The following is an 18,146-nucleotide window of genomic DNA, read 5'->3' on the forward strand; positions in this document are numbered from 1 at the left end:
TATATCCATCAACATTTTTTTTTTATTTCCAAGCACCAACACTGAATGTTGAGTTATCAAGAACAGTAATATGCATTTTCTGTTGTTAAGGTTGGCCAGGATTCCTGTCCTCTCTGAATTAAAAAAAAAAAAATGTCAATTTCAGGAGAAAAGTATAGAGAATTTATGGCGGTAAGTATTTTGGAAACATGGGTTCAGAGGATACAAGGTATCCTAGAGAAACTTCAGTGAAAAAGAAACTTCCCAAATACAGGGTGGAGAAAAGGGAGTTTCTCAAATACAAGGTGGGAAGCACTTGGTTTTGTGAGGCTAGAGGTGTGTGGGTCCCCGGCTCGTCATGTCTTTATTGCCCCCGCCAAGGACACGACACAGCCATGTTCCCATTGCCGGCTTATTGCTATTTTATCCCTCATTCTTAGCTAAAGAAAACTGAGTACAGTATAACGGGAGTTCCTGGTATTTTATTAAGGTGAAATATATGCAACGCCAGAGAGGTTGGAAGGGTTGTCTGTATCCCAGGCCTTCATTACTACTTCACAGCAAAAGCACGTGTTGGGTGCTTTGATTCAAACCAATCTTAACACAGGATTTTCACCTGCTGCCACTTCAGGGAATAACAGATAACCTCATTTGGGAATCTGATTCAGAAACTTCATCTTTAAAAACGGAGCTGTGGGGGTGCCTAGGTGGCTCAGTCGGTTAAGCATCTGCCTTCTGCTCAGGTCATGATCCCAGGGTCCTGGCATTGCGCCAGGCATCAGGCTCCTTGCTCAGTGGGGAGCCTGCTTCTCCCTCTCACTCTGCCTGCTGCTCCCCCTGCTCATGCCCTCTCTCTCTCCCTCTCTCTCCCTCCCTGTCAAATAAATAAAATATTTTTTTAAATATTTTATTTTTTAAAAAAATATTTTATTTATTTGAGAAAGAGAGAGCACAAGTAGGGGGAGGGGCAGAGGGACACCCAGGTGTCCCTAAATAAAATATTTTAAAAGAGAAAAAAAAAAAAAAACTGAGCTGGGGGCGTGCCTGGGTGGCTTAATTGGTTAAGCACCTGACTCTTAATCTCAGCTCAGGGCTTGATGTCAGAGTTGAAGCCCCGCATTAAAAAACAAACAAACAAACAAAACCCCAACTGAGCTGGGTATTCAGGCTCTCCAACTGAAGTGAAAGTTTGATTTTAAATGCTTAGAACTGCACTGAGATTATGCTGGAAGCAAATAGAGTGGTTCTGAAGCTAACTGATCTAATAATAATATCCTCCTGACCAGTTCCCTTCCATGCTACCCCCAACCCCACAAAAGCAAAATACTGAGCTTAACTCTGTGGTCATCAAGCAACCAGTCATTTCCTAATATGGACAGTTCAGCCCTCCAGTTTCACTTCTGGAATTCAAGTGCGGGAGAATGGCATTTACATTTGCCTGCGTTTTCTACAATTTTTCTCACTCCCCAAAGCAACGAAGCCTCTGTTTCGTTTGCTTTAACATCAATGATACCATCGACAATGACTGAATTTCCTGGACCTGTAATACAGGATCAGCCCTGACCCAAAACAGTCAAACCCTAATAGTTTGATAGAAAACTCATATGAATAGTCACAAGATTGGAGGGCTTTGTCCTTATTAAAAATGAATAGTTACTCCTAAAATGGGTAGAGCCATTAAAAACAATAATGTCTGTAATTTCTACTGACATGGGAAGATGCCAGTGGTAGAATTTAAAAAGAAAGTACCAAGTTACAGAAAAGAGTAAAATAAAATTTCAAAAAAGAAAAAAAAACTTGAATGATTTAATCTTTTGCAAAACAATTCCCATCTTAAGAATAAAAATACCTGGGGCGCCTGGGTGGCTCAGTCCTAAGGGTCTGCCTTCGGGGGCGCCTGGGTGGCACAGCGGTTAAGCGTCTGCCTTTGGCTCAGGGCGTGATCCCGGCGTTACGGGATCGAGCCCCACATCAGGCTCCTCCGCTATGAGCCTGCTTCTTCCTCTCCCACTCCCCCTGCTTGTGTTCCCTCTCTCGCTGGCTGTCTCTATCTCTGTCGAATAAATAAATAAAATCTTTAAAAAAAAAAAAAAGGGTCTGCCTTCGGCTCAGGTCATGATCCCAGCTTTCTGGGATTGAGCCTCATCGGGCTCCCTGCTCAGCGGGAAGCCTGCTTCTCCCTCTCCCACTCCCCCTGCTTGTGTTCCCTCTCTCGCTGCCTCTCTCTCTGTCAAATAAATAAATAAAATCTTAAAAAAAAAAAAAGAATAAAAATACTTATGATGCATGCCCTAACCTCAGAGTCAAGTCTAACTTTCGCTTTCTTTGGTCATTAGAAAAAAATGCCATATTAAGGAAAAATCTACAGTACTTCTTAACTGATGACTATTGTGCGCTAAATGCTTCGCTTACCTTCTCATTTAATCCTCACAATAACGCCCATTTTATAGGTGAGATAACATGCTCAGAGGAGTTAAGTAACCTGCCCAAGGTTAAGTTACTTGTTATAGGGAGCAGGGCTGGGATTTGAACCCAGGGCTGTCTGACTCTAATTCATGCTGGTAACCACCATGCCATATTCCTCCCAGCACTGTCAATATTTAACTTGTAACCATTTGTGTTTATTTTTCAACATACAATTTATCATAATGTGCCACGGAGAATCAATAATGTCACATATTAGCTTTGCAGTTTGGCTAAAAGAAGCTAAGTCCTGCATCAGAGAGTAAAACTAGAGCATGCTGGATGTGAAGCTGACCTGTATCTTGCATTTGTGGAGGACCAGTTTAAAGAATTTGAGCATGAGAGTGTCTGGCAAAAGACCAGAAACAGCCTAAATGTCCGTCAGTAGGGAACTGGTAAAATACTGTGGTGCTTAATGCTCTCAAAAAGTGAAAAGGAAGGAAAGAAAAATGAGGAACTTTTTAATGTACTGATACGGAACACTTTCCAAGACATTAAATGAAAAAAAGCAAGATTTGTTACAGGGTGGTTAGTATGTTACCATTAATAACTGTGTTTAAAAAGGATGTACGTATGTAATCATTATGTTGAACAAGCATGACTCATGGGGTATGTCTCTAAACTACTGCGGGAAATAGATCCAAAAATGTGACTCAGCAAAATAATTTCTTTTTTTGTTTGTTTAAAAGATTTTATTTATTTATTTGAGAGAGAGACAGGACAAGTGGTGGGGAGGGGAAGAGGGAGAGAGAGAGAGAGAAGCAGACTCCCTGCTGAGCAGGAAGCCTGATGTGGGGCTCGATCCCAGGACCTGGAGATCATGACCTGAACCAAAGGCAGACGCTTAACTGACTGAGCCACCCAGGCGCCCCCAAATAGTCTATTTCTTGCTTACCTAACAGTCCTGGGCAGATATTCAGGTCTGGGACATGGCTGTCTTTCATTGCTATTATTCAGGACCCTAGGCTCCTTCCATCTTGTGCTGTACCACCCCATAGGTCACAAAGTGGTACACTTTGCTCCCACTCACGTTACATTGGAGAAAACTTTGTCATACGGGCACTCCCAAATTGGAAGGGGATATGGGAAAGAGGCTAGCTGTGCGCCTGCAGAGAATAATGGCTTTTCTTAGACAGCAAGAGGTGTCTGTTACAGTTGGTCTTTCTGGTCACCAAATATACTCACCCTTCCCCTAAGGGACACCACGAGAAGTCCTATCCAATTATGGCATTCATATCTAAATTTGTATCACAGTCCTCTTTAATTGGCCTGAATGAATTTTCTCGTGGTCCAGCAACCCATAACTAAAAGCCAAGTTTTTGCCACTTCACCACTATCCCACTACACAGTGACAGAGGGGACAGGAAAACTACAATAAAAACTATTGGGAAGAGGGAGAATGGGAAACGTGAACACTCATGTCCAAAGCAATCATGGAATCCTGCTAGACGGACATTGCGAAGACGCCCTTTCCTGGTAGTCAAGGAAGCTCCTAGATAAGACCCAATTTTACTCTTCAGGAAAAATTATCTTGTCCTTGCTCTCCTTATGCCCTGGGTCAGCCCTCAGCCATTGCTCCCCCTGGCTATACGTGAAGTGGGGAGCATGCCCTCCTTGGGGACTATATGACCAATAGCCTGCTTCTCAATGGTAGGGAGATCCAAGTATTGTTTTATGGCTTTAATTGTTTATTCAGGCCAGGCTTGTGGGTTTGTGGCAATACAGTTCCCTCGGAAACTTCAGGTCGTTTCGCTTCTAAGCAGCTTCTTGTGCCAGAAATCATGCCTAAAAGACTTTTTTCAGGATAGATGTATCAACTTTCATTTATTTCTTTACTCCATGCCTCTCTCTCCCAACTTAATGGCAGTTACAGGGAAGCCATATGAAACAAAGCTTAGGTGGAAGGAAAGCCTCGAGACTGTTCTTTGCACTAGTGCTGGAGTCCTCTGTTTAACTGAAACATCTTCATGGATAACCTTTTCAGTCCTCTTCCCAGCTGTTGGGGCGCAAGGCCCCACTTCTGGGCTCCCTCGATTCCTTTGCATGTGTGCTTGCAAACCAGGACGTTCTTGCCTGCACTTACCTCTTACTGTGTCTTGTTAAATACAGCAAGGAGCTACCAATACCCTCTGACATTCTGACTCATGGTCCGTGACTTCAGACGATCATGGAAAGAGACCGTTTTTTTCTTTTTATCTCCTCAAGTGTCCCTATTAAAAACAGACACCAAATAAGCAAGTTTCTTGATGTCTTGGAAATTACTGTCATCAAGTAGAGGCCCACACTAAAAAAAATTAGAGGAAACGCTTTGCAGATCATTATCCTAATAAGCTGCTCTATCTGAAATCTTTAAACACAGGGACTCCTTTTAAAAAAGAATGATGAGGGGCGCCTGGGTGGCACAGCGGTTAAGCGTCTGCCTTCGGCTCAGGGCGTGATCCTGGCATTGTGGGATTGAGCCCCACATTGGGCTCCTCCGCTGGGAGCCTGCTTCTTCCTCTCCCACTCCCCCTGCTTGTGTTCCCTCTCTCGCTGGCTGTCTCTGTCGAATAAATAAATAAAATCTTAAAAAAAAAAAAAAAAGAAAAAAAAGAATGATGAGCCTACGGAGAGGTTCCAGAATGCCATCATACAGGGGTGCCTGGGTGGCTCAGTTGTTAAGCATCTGCCTTCGGCCCAGGGTGTGATCCCCAGGTCCTGGGATTGAGCCTCGCATCCCTGCATCAGGCTCCTCTACTGGGAGCCTGCTTCTTCCTCTCCCACTCCCCCTGTTTGTGTTCCCTCTTTCGCTGGCTGTCTCTCTCTCTCTCTCTGTCAAATAAATAAATAAATAATCTTTAAAAAAATGCCATCATATATGCACACGATTGGTTGCAAGATCCAGGAAGTCAGCCTCTAATAGCACCAGAAAACTTCTAATGGACACTGGAGACCGCAGAAGGCACAAGTTCACCATGATATTAAACACTGATGGGGCAACTTTTCTGAGACAGCAGAAAACATGGTCAATGCATGCCTCACCTGCGAACAAGGTATGCTAGGAAACCTTATGAAAGTGGGACATATATTGGAATCATGTCCTAGGAGACCCTTGGAATATATCCAAAGAGACCTCACACAATTACCTCCCTATATGAGTCATGAGTATTTACGGTAATAGTGTGTTTCTTTTCTGATGAGTTGAAGCGTCCGCTTCTCAAAAAGCCACAGCACTCAACAGTGGCTAAGAAACAATTGGACTTTGCACTCCCTCCATAGGATATTCCAACTTGGCATCTCATGATAAACATATTTTACTGGGGCAATTATTGAGCTATGTAAAGTATTGCCTCTCATGTAGAAATCTCACTGCTCTTATCACTCTCAGTCACCTGGAAAAGTGGAGAAAACAGAAGAAATATTGATACTTTAATTAGCTAAATTAGCGGACACCACTTGAGTTCCCACGGGCTTAAGTACTGTTCTTGGTGCTTAAGATCTGTGTTCTTGGCTCAGTCGGTTAAGCGTCTGCCTTGGGCTTAGGTCACGATCCCAGGGTCCTGGGGGATCGAGTCCCACATCGAGCTTCTTGATCAGTGGGGAGTCTGCTTCTCCCTCTCCCTCTGCCACTACCCCTGCTTGTGCTCTCTCTCTGTCAAATAAATAAACAAAATCTTAAAAAAAAAAAAAGACTCCCGTGTTCTTCCCATTCAGGAACTCACAAATTGTCCCTCTTTGAATTGGTCACTAGCAGGCAAGCCCATATACCTAGGAATCTCTCCACCTATACTGGATTTAACCCCTTATAGGCAGAGCTGGCTGCATGTTGCAAAGGATTAACCCCATCTACTCAGTCTAATCAGTAACAAGCACAGGCCACATTCCCTTGCCGGCCACCTAACCAGCTTCTGAATGCCCTTAGACCAGGTGACTGTGTATTTTGGAACTATCCTAGAAACTTAAACCTTGCTTCAAAAGGACCTTATAGCAGTCAAGCTCCAAAGGCTTGATCTTTGGATTCATGTTCCTCAGCTGAGATGACATTGTCTGTTATACAACAATAAAAATTGGAAAATTGCACTTACCGGAAATTTGAAATCGAGGTTCCTTGAGAGCTGCCAGAAAGCAGATGATCCTTAGAAGTTGCTACCGAACACAAGAACCTTGGAGCAAGCTGATGACTGTAGGAAGTGCAAAGCCTCTACCCAGGAACCACTCAGTCACATGTCCTTCTTTCCATGCTTTTGTTCTCTGTCTTACGGGCCATCATTTTCCACTCTAGGTGTTCAAGTGCATATAATTAAAAAGTTATTTGGTAATACTGTCAGACTTACAGAAAAGTTGCAAAATGAGTACCAAGAATTCCCGTATACCCTGCCCCCAGACTCTGCAAATGTTGACATTTCACCACATTTGGTTCATTGTTCTTTCTCTCTCTGTATGCATGTTATTATATTCTATGAACCATTTGAGAGTAATTTACAACACAATATCCCTTTATGCCTCAATATTTTAGTATATGTTTCATAAATACAAGTACATTCTCCTACATAACCAGTCTACAATTCTCAAAATCTGAAAATCAACGTTGACACGATACTATTACCTAACTTACAGATCATACTCATATTTTTCTTTTCTTTCTTTCTTTTTTTTTTTTTAAAGATTTTTATTTATTTATTTTGACACAGAGAGACAGCCAGCGAGAGAGGGAACACAAGCAGGGGGAGTGGGAGAGGAAGAAGCAGGCTCCTAGCGGAGGAGCCTGATGTGGGGCTCGATCCCAGAACGCTGGGATCACGCCCTGAGCCGAAGGCAGACGCTTAATGACTGTGCCACCCAGGCGCCCCCGTACTCATATTTTTCTAAATGTCCCCAAAATATCCTTTATATCAAAATATAACAAAAACTTGTTTTTCTGGTCCAGGATCACACACTGCATTTAAAATTGTCGAATCTCTTGGGGGCACCTGGGTGGCTCAGTTGTTTGAGCATCTGACTCTTGATCTGAGCTCAGGTCTTGATCTCAGAGTCCTGCGTTCAGGCCTTGCACTGGGCTCCACATTGGGCGTGGAGCCTCCTTAAATTAAAAAAAAAAAGAAAAGAAAAGAAAGAAAGTCCAGTTTCTTTATTTTCCTTTAAATAAATAATCTGCTGTCTTTTTTTTATGACTTTGACTTTTTTTAAGAAGATTTTTATTTATTTGAGAGAGAGGGAGAGCGTGTGCGCATGTGTGTGCGTGGGGGGGGGGAGGTGGGAGCGGAGAGAGAGAATCCCAAAGCCGACTCTGCCTGGAGCGTGGAGCTTGATGTGGGGGCTCGATCTCATGATCCTGAGATCATGAGTCGGGTTGCTCAACTGACGGAGCCACCCAGGCACCCTGGCTTTGACTTTTGGAAGAGTACAGGCCCATTATTTTGTACAATGTCCTCAGTTTGGGTTTGCCTGATTAGATCTGAGGCTATGCATTTCTGGCAGGAACACTGCAGAAGTGGTATCATTTATTTTCAGTACATCATATCAGAAGGCATATGGTATGGTGATATTAACTTTGATCACTTGGTTAAGGTGGTTGTCTGCCAGTTTTCTGCACTGTCAAGTTCTTCTTTTTCCCGTTGTGCTTAGTAAGTATTTTATATGGACCCAGGTTCCTTCTGTCTATCATCCTTTGCGTCCTTGTCACCAGCTATATCTACTTAGCAGAAAAGGAAAGAAAAGAGTTTCATGGGGCGAGGGGCGTGGGGAGTGGTTGTTACTAGGCCAGTCCTGGAAGTGGCACCCATCAGATTAACCCTAACCTGTCTCACATGGCGTTGGTGAGAATGGAGTCTAAAGATTCTACCTAATTGCAAGGGACACTGGGAAACATTGCCTGGCTTTGTGCCTGAAGGAGGGAATGTGCATTAGGAGGGAGCTGGAGGTCTCCACTACAGCATGCAACTCTTCCACTGGCCCTTTAATTTATTCTCTGGGGCCCTAGTTTCCTCTTGCCCCCTTAGATGAAATCTTGGTCAAGTCCCTCAACTTTGCTGATCACTCTTATATGTCATAAGTCCTCCTGTCACGCTAGTCTCCCGAACAGCATCAGTTAAGCAACAAAAATGTCCAGCCCAGAATAGTCATCACTCTAAAATTGATTTAAAACTGAGGCTTCTCGGGGCACCTTGGTGGCTCAGATCAATTAAGCATCTGCCTTCAGCTCAGGTCATGATCCTGGAGTTCTAGGATCGGGCACCACGTCGGGCTCTTCCGCTGGGAGCCTGCTTCTTTCTCTCCCACTCCCGCTGCTTGTGTCCCCTCTCTCATTGGCTGTCTCTCTCTCTCTGTCAAATGAATAAATAAAATCTTCAAAAAAAAAAAAAAGAAAGAAAAAGAAAAAGGCAATTCTTCTCTGAGAAGACACAACCCCCTGCCAGGGCACACGGTTTGGAGCGTGGAAAGCAGGCTGGATTGCAGCCCCCGTCTGCACCTACAGCCAGGCATGCTTTTCAGGGAATGACTGGCATAGCCGTAAGGCCTGTTAAAGTTGGAGCATATGGAGGAAGTAATAGGCCAGACGGTCAAGTTTGTCTTTGACTAGTGCTGTCCCGAGTGGCATCTGCATTCTCTGGGGTTCGCAGAGATTTAAGGCTACTCTTGTTGGGGAAGAGACTGGATTCCTTAGTTCTATAAAGCTCCCTCATTCCGTCAATGGGGATCATATCTTTGTGGTTTCTTTCTTGTAGATGAATGCCCTGCTTTTACGGTTGTTTGTTCATAATTCTTTCTCAAGACTCTGGGCATCTGGGGATGTGCCTCCGCCCTCCTCCCACGGAAATGCAGTCCCTTGGGCAGCGTTCTTGAACAGGATCCAAGACCGTGCTTCTCCAGCCCCCCCGCACGTGCATACCACAGCAAAACACGTTCATTTGACCCACCGTGGAAAGTGCTGTTACATCCCAAACGATAGCCTCAGCTCTACTCCATGGGGTGCCTGAGCCAGCCCTTCACCTTGATGTATGCCAGCCTTATAGACACTGCCACTGCGTCTCTCAGGTTGGAAGGACACATACCATGTACTGCTGGGTGATCCCAGAAAACTCCTTCCAGCCGTGTGAGGTGAGGGGCTCATCCCCCTTACGATGAGGTGAGGGGGATGGCAATGACTCCGGACACTGATAGCTTTCTAGAAAAACCTTGAATCTCCTATCTTTTTCAACCTCTCTAACATCTTTTAGAGGCTGGAGGTGGGTGGTGAACCAAGTGAAAAGCTGCTTTTCTATAATCTTCCACTGTAAACCCTGTGGTGGTGGGTTTGCGTTTAACTTGGAAGGTGACTTCATTGTTTTGGGATCTGAGACAAACCCGAGACTAAGCGAGGTTCATTTCAACATCCTATGTATAACATATCTCGGGAAGTACACATACAGACCAGGAAATATTGCTTACCTTTGGTGGGAAATGTGTTCACTCAGGGAAGCCACGGGAGGGAGAATTTTTCACACATACTGGTTTTTTGTGTTTTTTTTTTTTAAAGATTTTTATTTATTTATTTGAGAGTGAGACAGAGAGAGCGTGAGCGCATAGGCGGGGATGGGAGGGGCAGAGGGAGAGGGAGAAGCCACATGGGGCTTGATCCCAGGACCCTGGGATCATGACCCGAGCCGAAGGCAGACGTTTAACTGACTGAGCCACCCAGGTGCCCCTGCACATACTCTTTGAACTGTTTTTTAAACTATATGTTTATAGTACCTATTTAAGGAATTTAAATGAAAGAGAGATACCTTCCAAATACCCTAATGTCCATTCACATAATAGAGCACTTTCTAACTCTGAAGAAGAATGAGCTATATATTCTGATGTAGAACGATCTCAAAGATGTGATTAGGTAAGAAAAGGAAGATACGGACTGTTTCACAATACATTTACATACAGTAAAATTATGCATAAATACATATTTTTATACATGAGGGACATTTTCAGGAAATTTTTACTAGGATGCACTAAATCATGTTGTAGTGACATGAAACTTGAAATATCAGTTACTCACCACAGCAGAGGCTTATATTTCTTGAGCAGACTCGTGTCCGACGTGAGACGGGCAACCCTAGAGGGCCGCTCTTGTCCATGTGGTGACTCAGGGCTCCGGGCTGTTTCCGTCTGGCAACTCCACCATCTAAATCCATGGCTTCCACAGCTGCCACAGCAACGGGACGGTGAGCTGGGGAGTCGTACGCTGGAACTAAATGTTCTGGCCCACAAGTGCACATATCACTTCTCTGCATAGCCCTTGAGCCAGAGCTGGCCTCCTGGGCACGGCCTTGCTGTAAGGCAGGGTAGGAAGTGCTGTCATCTTCCAGGCCCAGAAAGAAGAAAGTGAAGTAGGTTTCAGCATCCTGTAACGTTGTCTCTGCTGCAAGGACACAGAAAAAACAAGTAACAGGAGCAGGGAGTCAGGATCTGTTATCAGAAGACTTACTTTTCACTGTACTGTTTCCTATATTCCTTATGTCGTTTGGATTTTTTTGAACCATTGAGTCATGTGTACTTTTTCAGCTAAAAGAATTAGTGATTTGGGATGCCTGGCTGACTCAGTCGGTGGAGCATGTGACTCTTGATCTTGGGGTTGTGGGTTTGAGCCCCGCGTTGAGTGTGGAGATCACTTAAAGATAAAATCTTGGGGTGCCTGGGTGGCACAGCGGTTAAGCGTCTGCCTTTGGCTCAGGGCGTGATCCCGGAGTTCTGGGATCGAGCCCCACGTCAGGCTCTCCCGCTATGAGCCTGCTTCTTCCTCTCCCACTCCCCCTGCTTGTGTTCCCTCTCTCTCTGGCTGTCTCTCTCTCTGTCGAATAAATAAATAAAATCTTAAAAAAAAAAAAAGATAAAATCTTAAAAAAAAAAGCAAACAATTAGTAACTTTAGCATCAATGGATACTAAAATTAGTGCATGAAAGTTTTACGAGGAATAGGATACAGTATACAAATACCCCCCCCATGGAACTTATTAATTCGAAATAGACAACAAAAAACCTGACCAACGCACCTTAACCTAGGAATGTTAATTAACAACACCAGTAGGGAGACAAAGAGACATCATTTGCCTCCTGATTTAATGAACGAGAATCCAGCATCATTTTTTCTGATATTCCTGCCAAAAATGCATAGTCTGAACTTAATCGTGAGGAAAAAAACCCATATAGACCTAAATGGAATGATTTTGGACACAACATCTGGCCTGTATTCTTCCAGTGACAAGGTAATGGCAGACAAAAAGAGACTGAGGAATTGTTCCAGATTGAGGGAAACTAGAGAGAGCTGCTGATGAAATACAACATGCGATCCTGGATTGCATCCTGAGCCAGAAAAATACTTTTTTCCTCTTTGCTATAAAGGATGTTATGGAGACAACTGATGACATCGGAATAAGGTCCATAGGTTAGATGGTATTAGTGTATCAATGTTATTTTTCACATTTTGTAATCGTGCTATTGTTACGTAAAGAATGCCCTTGTTTCAGGGCACCTGGGTGGCTCCGTTGGTTAAGCGACTGCCTTTGGCTCAGGTCACGATCCTGGGTTCCCAGGATCCAGTCCCGTGTTGGGCTCCCTGCTCAGAGGGGAGTCTGCTTCTCCCTCTGATCCTCCCCCCTCTCATGCTCTCTCACTCTCTCTCAAGAAAAAAAAAAAAAAGAATGCCCTTGTTTCAGGAAATATTCAAGTATTTAGGGGTAAAAAGGCATCATATCTGCAATTTACTCTCTCAAATGGTTGAGGAAATGTATATATAATAGAAATAATATATATTAATATATAACATATAACTTTGTATATTACATATTTAAATATATATAGATAGTTATTTCCTGAGCCAGTTGACCTTTTGAAAGTAAATTACAGATATGCCTTTTTACCCCTAAATGAATACGTAAGTGTGTATATATGCGTGTATTTAAATATATGGAGAATGATAAAGCAAATGTGATAAAATGTTAACATTTTAGGAATCTGAATAAAAGGTATACGGTAGGTCTTTGTATTCTCCATGCAACCATTCAACAAGTCTGAAATTTTCTCAAAATAAAGTTGTTAAAAGTGACGAGTAACTAACTATACTTAGTAAGTCCGCGGGCTTTGCACTATGCGTAATGCTGATCAGCAAATTCTATTTGGAACAGAACAAAGGTACAGGGTAATTTTAAAAACTATATCTCACAGAATTATCGCAAGGATCAAATGTGGTAATCCGTGTTAGCCTGTAAACCTCTATTCACAGGCATTGTTTTCATTGTTATTATCGTTTTCCTTTTTTTAAGCTTTATTTATTTATTTTTGTAGTCATTTCTACACCCAACGAGGGGCTCGAACTCACAACGTGGGGCTCGAGATCAAGAGTCACATGCTCTTCTGACTGAGCCAGCCGGGTGCCTCTGTTGTTTTCATTTTGACCGATGTGGGTGATTCCCACTGGAGAGCGATGGAGGTTGAGGTTGAAAGAGTGACACGAACAGCCAACTTATTGAATAAGAAGATGAGTGCCAGGCCAGGGGGCTTGGATTTTGCCTGTAGTGGTCCCTTTTGGGTACTGAAAAGTCGTTACTTACCAAAATGGGTTGGGGGAAAGCTGAATTCTTAACAGTGCTGGAAAGCATCCAGAAGGATGAGCTCAACCTCCTCATTTTACAGTTAAGCTGGTAGGTTTTACAGATGAAGCGTCTGGACCAGGGTGAAGCTGTGAAGATTCAAAGCTTGAGAGGGCAGATGAAGAAAAACAAAGAGAGAAGAAATGTCACGCCGCGAAGATCAGCTATACAATTTGGGGGGCCCAGGGCAAAATGAAAATGCAGGGCCCCTTGATCATAAGTTATTAAGAATTTTGAGGGGCACCTGGGTGGCTCAGTCCATTAAGTGTCTGCCTTCGGCTTAGGTCATGATCCCAGGGTTCTGGGATTGAGTCCTGTGTCGGGCTCCCTGCTCAGTGGGGAGCCTGCTTCTCCCTCTCCCCTCTGCTCCTGCTCTCTCTTGCTATCCTGTCGCTATCTCTGTCTCTCTCTCTCAAATAAATACATAAAATCTTTAAAAAAAAAAAAGAGTTTTGAAACAGTAACAGCCGAACAGTAAACCAAGTGGGGTGTGGGGGGCTACAAAGCATGAGGCCTCACGTGACAGCAAGGTCACACACCGGTGAAGCTGGCCCTGCACATCACAGTCCACCAAAGATGTCCATGTTCGGTCATTCACCCAGGTCACTAGGTGCTTTCAGCTGAAAGGGACTGAAACTGATGCGAATGGGCTTAAGTCAGAAGGAAATGCAGACTGATCGCTTGACATAATCAACGACCCAGGTTCTTTCAGGCCAATCTCTGTGCTCAGTGTATGGAATTTGCCCTGAGACCCCATAACTTCCAAAGGAATGAATGGGGCCCCTCTTCCTGTTCTCTTGGGCAGGAGCAAAGATGACTTTTCCAGGAGCTGCACACATTTCCTTAGCCAGAACTCGGTCCCATGGCAGGAGGACTGGGGAGCGATGATTGGATTAGGCAATCAGGATGCCCCCCCCTGATGCATGAGGCCATGTGGAGGAGGGTGGATGTCTGAACAAAATCAGGGTCTTGGGAGAACCTGCCTGGCTCAGTCAGTGGAGCATGTGACTCTTGATCTCGGGGCTGTGAGGTCAAGCCCCACATCGGGTGTAGAGATTACTTTAAAAAAATGATAAATAAATAAAAAATCAGGGCCCTGGTGGGAAAGAGGAGGAGTGTTTGCTATAGTTCCTGGCACACTGTTTCCAGAATTGCTGATATAAGTGCTGGATGGTTAGTCAAGCAAATAGCTGAAGGGGTAAGTGCAGAGGAGGGAGCAATGAGAGGAGCCCGGGGAGCTTGGTGGGGATGCGATCATGTGATTCACATTGGCCAGTCTGCATTTCATCCAATGGGCCACTGAGGACCTGCGTAACTGGTGTTACGCAACGTAACCTTAGGCGGGCCACAAAGGGATATTCTTATTTCAACAGGTACATGTTTATTCTTAAGCATATTTTAAAAGTAATTAGTAAGCAGAACACAGAAAATACTGACCATAAAGAAAAAGATCGATAATTCAAACTTATTAAGATAAAGAACTACTGTTCATCAAAGACCATTAAGAGAGCAAAACGGTAAGCCACAGGGAGGAAGCCTATATTTGCAATCCATACATCCGACAACGGACACTTATCAAGGATATACATGCACATGGTCGGGGGAGATGGGTGAAGACGGTGTGTGTCATTTGTGACAAGCCCCAGAGAGATCCCTGGGTTCTGCAGCAAGACCATGCCAACCGCACTGGAGAATTAAACACTCTTTGGAAAGTACATACAAATACTACAAAACTAAAAATCAATAAGAAAAAAGACAACCCTGATTAAGGAAAGGGTAAAAGACATAAGCAAGCACTTTGAAAAAGAGGATAGGCAACTGACCGATGAACGGGAGAAGTTTTTCAACCTCATTAGTCATCAGGCAAGTACAAATTAAAACCACAATGAGATAGACTTTATACTAATGAGGATGGCTAAAATTACAACGAGTGATGATGTGAAGTGCTGCCGAGAGTGTGACACATCTGGAACTCTCATTCAGTGCTCCGGAGAGGGGAGGTGGGTACAGCCCATTGGACAACTGTGAGGCAGAATGTAGTAACAGTGCACGTATATAACCTATGACTCGGCCACTGAACTCCTAGGTATATACCCTCAGAGACGTGTACATGTGTATACCAGAAGGCCCGAACAAGACTGTTCAGGGCAGTACTATTCATAAATAAATGCTAAAACCTGGGAACAACCTAAATGTCCATCGGTGGTAGAATGGATGAGGGTGTGACACACAACAGACTACTATATATCTATGAGAAAGAGTAAACTCCCGTTATATGCAAGAAGATGGAGGAATTTCACAAACATAATGTTGAAGGAAAGAAACTAACCACAAAAGAATACCCGTGATATAATTCATTCCATTTGCATCAAGTTCAAAAGCAGGCAAAGGAGCGCGCTCATTCAAGGCAGCATTATTCACAAGAGCCAAAAGGTGGAAGCAACCTCAGGGTCCGTTGACAGAAGAATGGGTAAACAAAGTAAGGTGTACCCACACAAGGGAGTATCGCTCAGCCTTAAAAAGGATGGAAGTTTTGACACATGCTACAACATGGAACCTTGAGGACGTTATGCTAAGTAAAATGAGCCAGCCACAAAAAGACAAATGCTGTGTGATCCCATTTATCTGAGGTACCTGGAGCAGACAAAATCAGAGACAGGTCTCAATGGTGGTTGTGAGTGGTGAGGAAAGGAGAGAATGGGAAATTGTTTAATGGGTATATATGCATATAGAGGGAGGGTCAGTTTTGCCAGAAGAAAAGAGTTCTGGAGATTCGTTGCACAACAATGGGAATGTATTCAACACTACTGAACTGTAACGTTAAAAATAGTTAAGATGATAAATTTTACGTGATGTGTATTTGATCACAGTTAAAAAAAAAAAAAGCAGGTAAATGAGACTACGGTGATAGGAGGATAGTTACCTTGAAGGAGAAACACCAGGGATAAATGGGGCTTTTGTGATTTCTTGAGCTGGGTGGTGGTTACCTGGGTGAATTCACCGAGTGTTATGCACTTTCATGTTACTGTGAGACATATGGCGATGTGTTGTCCAGATCCCCCTTCAAGGAAGGACCTGCTGTCCAGCTGCAGGGATAGTGGCCAGCAGACAGTCTCCAATGTCAGTTCTTTCAGAGCCTGCAGAGGGCCGTCTTGCCCAAGGTCATGCCCTTCCTGGGGCAGGCTGCAACTGGTGACTTAACAAAGTAGGGGTATAAAGGTCTAGCCATTTAGACTTGATGCTTGACAACCCTGATGGGACCTCTCCCTCCATGCTGACCTGCTGATTGGCTGAGACTTTGGTGACCCTGCAGCACAGACTTCCTTCAGCCCAATCCTGCTTTTGCTCCCTTCCTTTCATAGGGGTGGATCTCTACCAAGATTTTTACATCCCAAACTCCATCTCAGCATCAACTCTCAAGAACTTGACCTTCTGACAGTTGGTACCAAAACTGGATGAGAAAGCTGGTGATAAGATGGGGTTTTGGAGCTGGATCGCCACCCATCTGACAACGAGGACCCATCACTGGAGGTAGGCGGAGTACAGCCAGTGGTGAATTGGGAGAGTGAACCAATAGGATGGAATGCTCTGGAGGGCACAAGGTACCAGATGCCTGAGATGTACATAGGAGATGAGATGGTAGCTGTAAGGATGATGGAACTGGAGAGCTACTGCTAAGCTCCGCGGATGTGCGACAGGATAATGCTGGATCTGAAAACCAGAGGGCCTCTTCGGTTCATAGAGAGAAGCCCACACCTCCTGCAGTGGAGGGGCGGAGAAGCTAGGGACTCAGCCCGGGATTTACTAGTCTGAGTGACTGATTTCAAAGACAGTTACGTTCCCAAATAAGGCAGATCTCTTATGCCAAAGTCAGGGTCCTGGTTGGAAAAACCTGAGATTCTGACACATGGAATGGAGATATCTGGGTGTTTGCTCCTGAAGATTTTAGCGCCACAAATTCCTCTGAATCTTCTGAGCCTCCAGAAGTAGCCCACTTCTCCCTAGTGAGAGCCAGCGCTCCCTCTGTGCTGGGAGACAATGCAGATGGCTTTCCCTCACAAAGCAACAGGGACCCCTTCCCAGCCACGAGGCCTACACGAGATGAGCGGCAGCCTAACCCCGCATGGAAGTGATTCGGCCCAGTGTGGCCCGATATGGGAGGAAAGGGACTCTGCCCCAGAGGAGCGGCGAGGCCAGCCAGTATGAACTGGAGGAGCCAGAGGGAATGCACGTGGGACAGGATTCTGAGGGTGCTTGTTGGAGGGGGAAGGAACGTAAAATCAGGAAAGAAGAGTTCATCGATCCCCCCCCTTCTCTCTCTCTTTTACATGTACCCAATTTTGGATCAAATACCTACTTTTTTTTTTTTTTTTAGTTTTTTAAAAAAATGTATTTATTTGTTCCGGAGATGGGGGTGGGGGAGAGGGAGAGGGAGAGAGAATCCCAAGCAGACTCCATGCTGAGAACCCCACATGGGGCTGCATCTCACGACCCCTGAGATCACGACCTGAGCCGAAACCAAGAGTTGGACGCTTAATCGACTCTGCCACCCAGGCGCCCTTAAAGTTTTTATTTAAATGCTGGTTAGTTAACACAGTGTAATATTAGTTTCAGGTGTGCAATATAGTGATTCAGCACCTGGGTGCATCACCTGGTGCTCATCACAGCACACGCGCTCCTTAATCCCCATCACCTGTTTACCTTATTCCCCACCCACCTCCTCTCTGGCGACCACCAGTTTGTTCTCTAAAGTTAAGAGTCTGTTTCTTGGTTCCTCTCTCTCTCTCTCTTTCCCTTTGCTCATTTGTTTCTTAAATTTGTTTCTGTTTCTTGAATTCCACATATGAGTGAGATCATAATGGTATTTGTCTTTCTCTGACTTATTTTGCTTAGCATAATACTCTCTAGTTCTATTCATGTCATTGCAAATGGCAAGATTTCCTTCCTTTTTTATCCCTGAGTAATATCCTATTGTATATATATACCACATCTTCTTTATCCATTCATCTGTCGATGGACACTTGGGCTATTTTCATAATTTGGCTATTGTAGATAATGCTGCTATAAACATCGGGGTGCATGTATCCCTTTAAATTAGTATTTTTTT

General features: G+C 44.2%; 1 long non-coding RNA gene across 2 annotated transcripts in view; it reads right to left on the reverse strand.

The window, feature by feature from the left end:
• Nucleotides 1-3,244: 3,244 nt before the first annotated feature.
• The window catches only part of LOC103678995, a 47,389-nt gene continuing 32,487 nt past the window's right edge, over nucleotides 3,245-18,146 (reverse strand). For both annotated transcript variants that reach the window (XR_005838127.1, XR_005838126.1), the window contains 4 exons: nucleotides 13,001-13,144; nucleotides 10,451-10,813; nucleotides 6,507-6,699; nucleotides 3,245-4,652 (listed from right to left, as the gene is read on the reverse strand). This is a non-coding gene — a long non-coding RNA (uncharacterized LOC103678995). The remainder of the gene's footprint in view (nucleotides 4,653-6,506; nucleotides 6,700-10,450; nucleotides 10,814-13,000; nucleotides 13,145-18,146) is intronic.

The sequence above is a fragment of the Ursus maritimus genome, unplaced genomic scaffold, assembly GCF_017311325.1.
Source record: "Ursus maritimus isolate PB19 unplaced genomic scaffold, ASM1731132v1 scaffold_27, whole genome shotgun sequence".
NCBI lineage: Eukaryota > Metazoa > Chordata > Mammalia > Carnivora > Ursidae > Ursus > Ursus maritimus.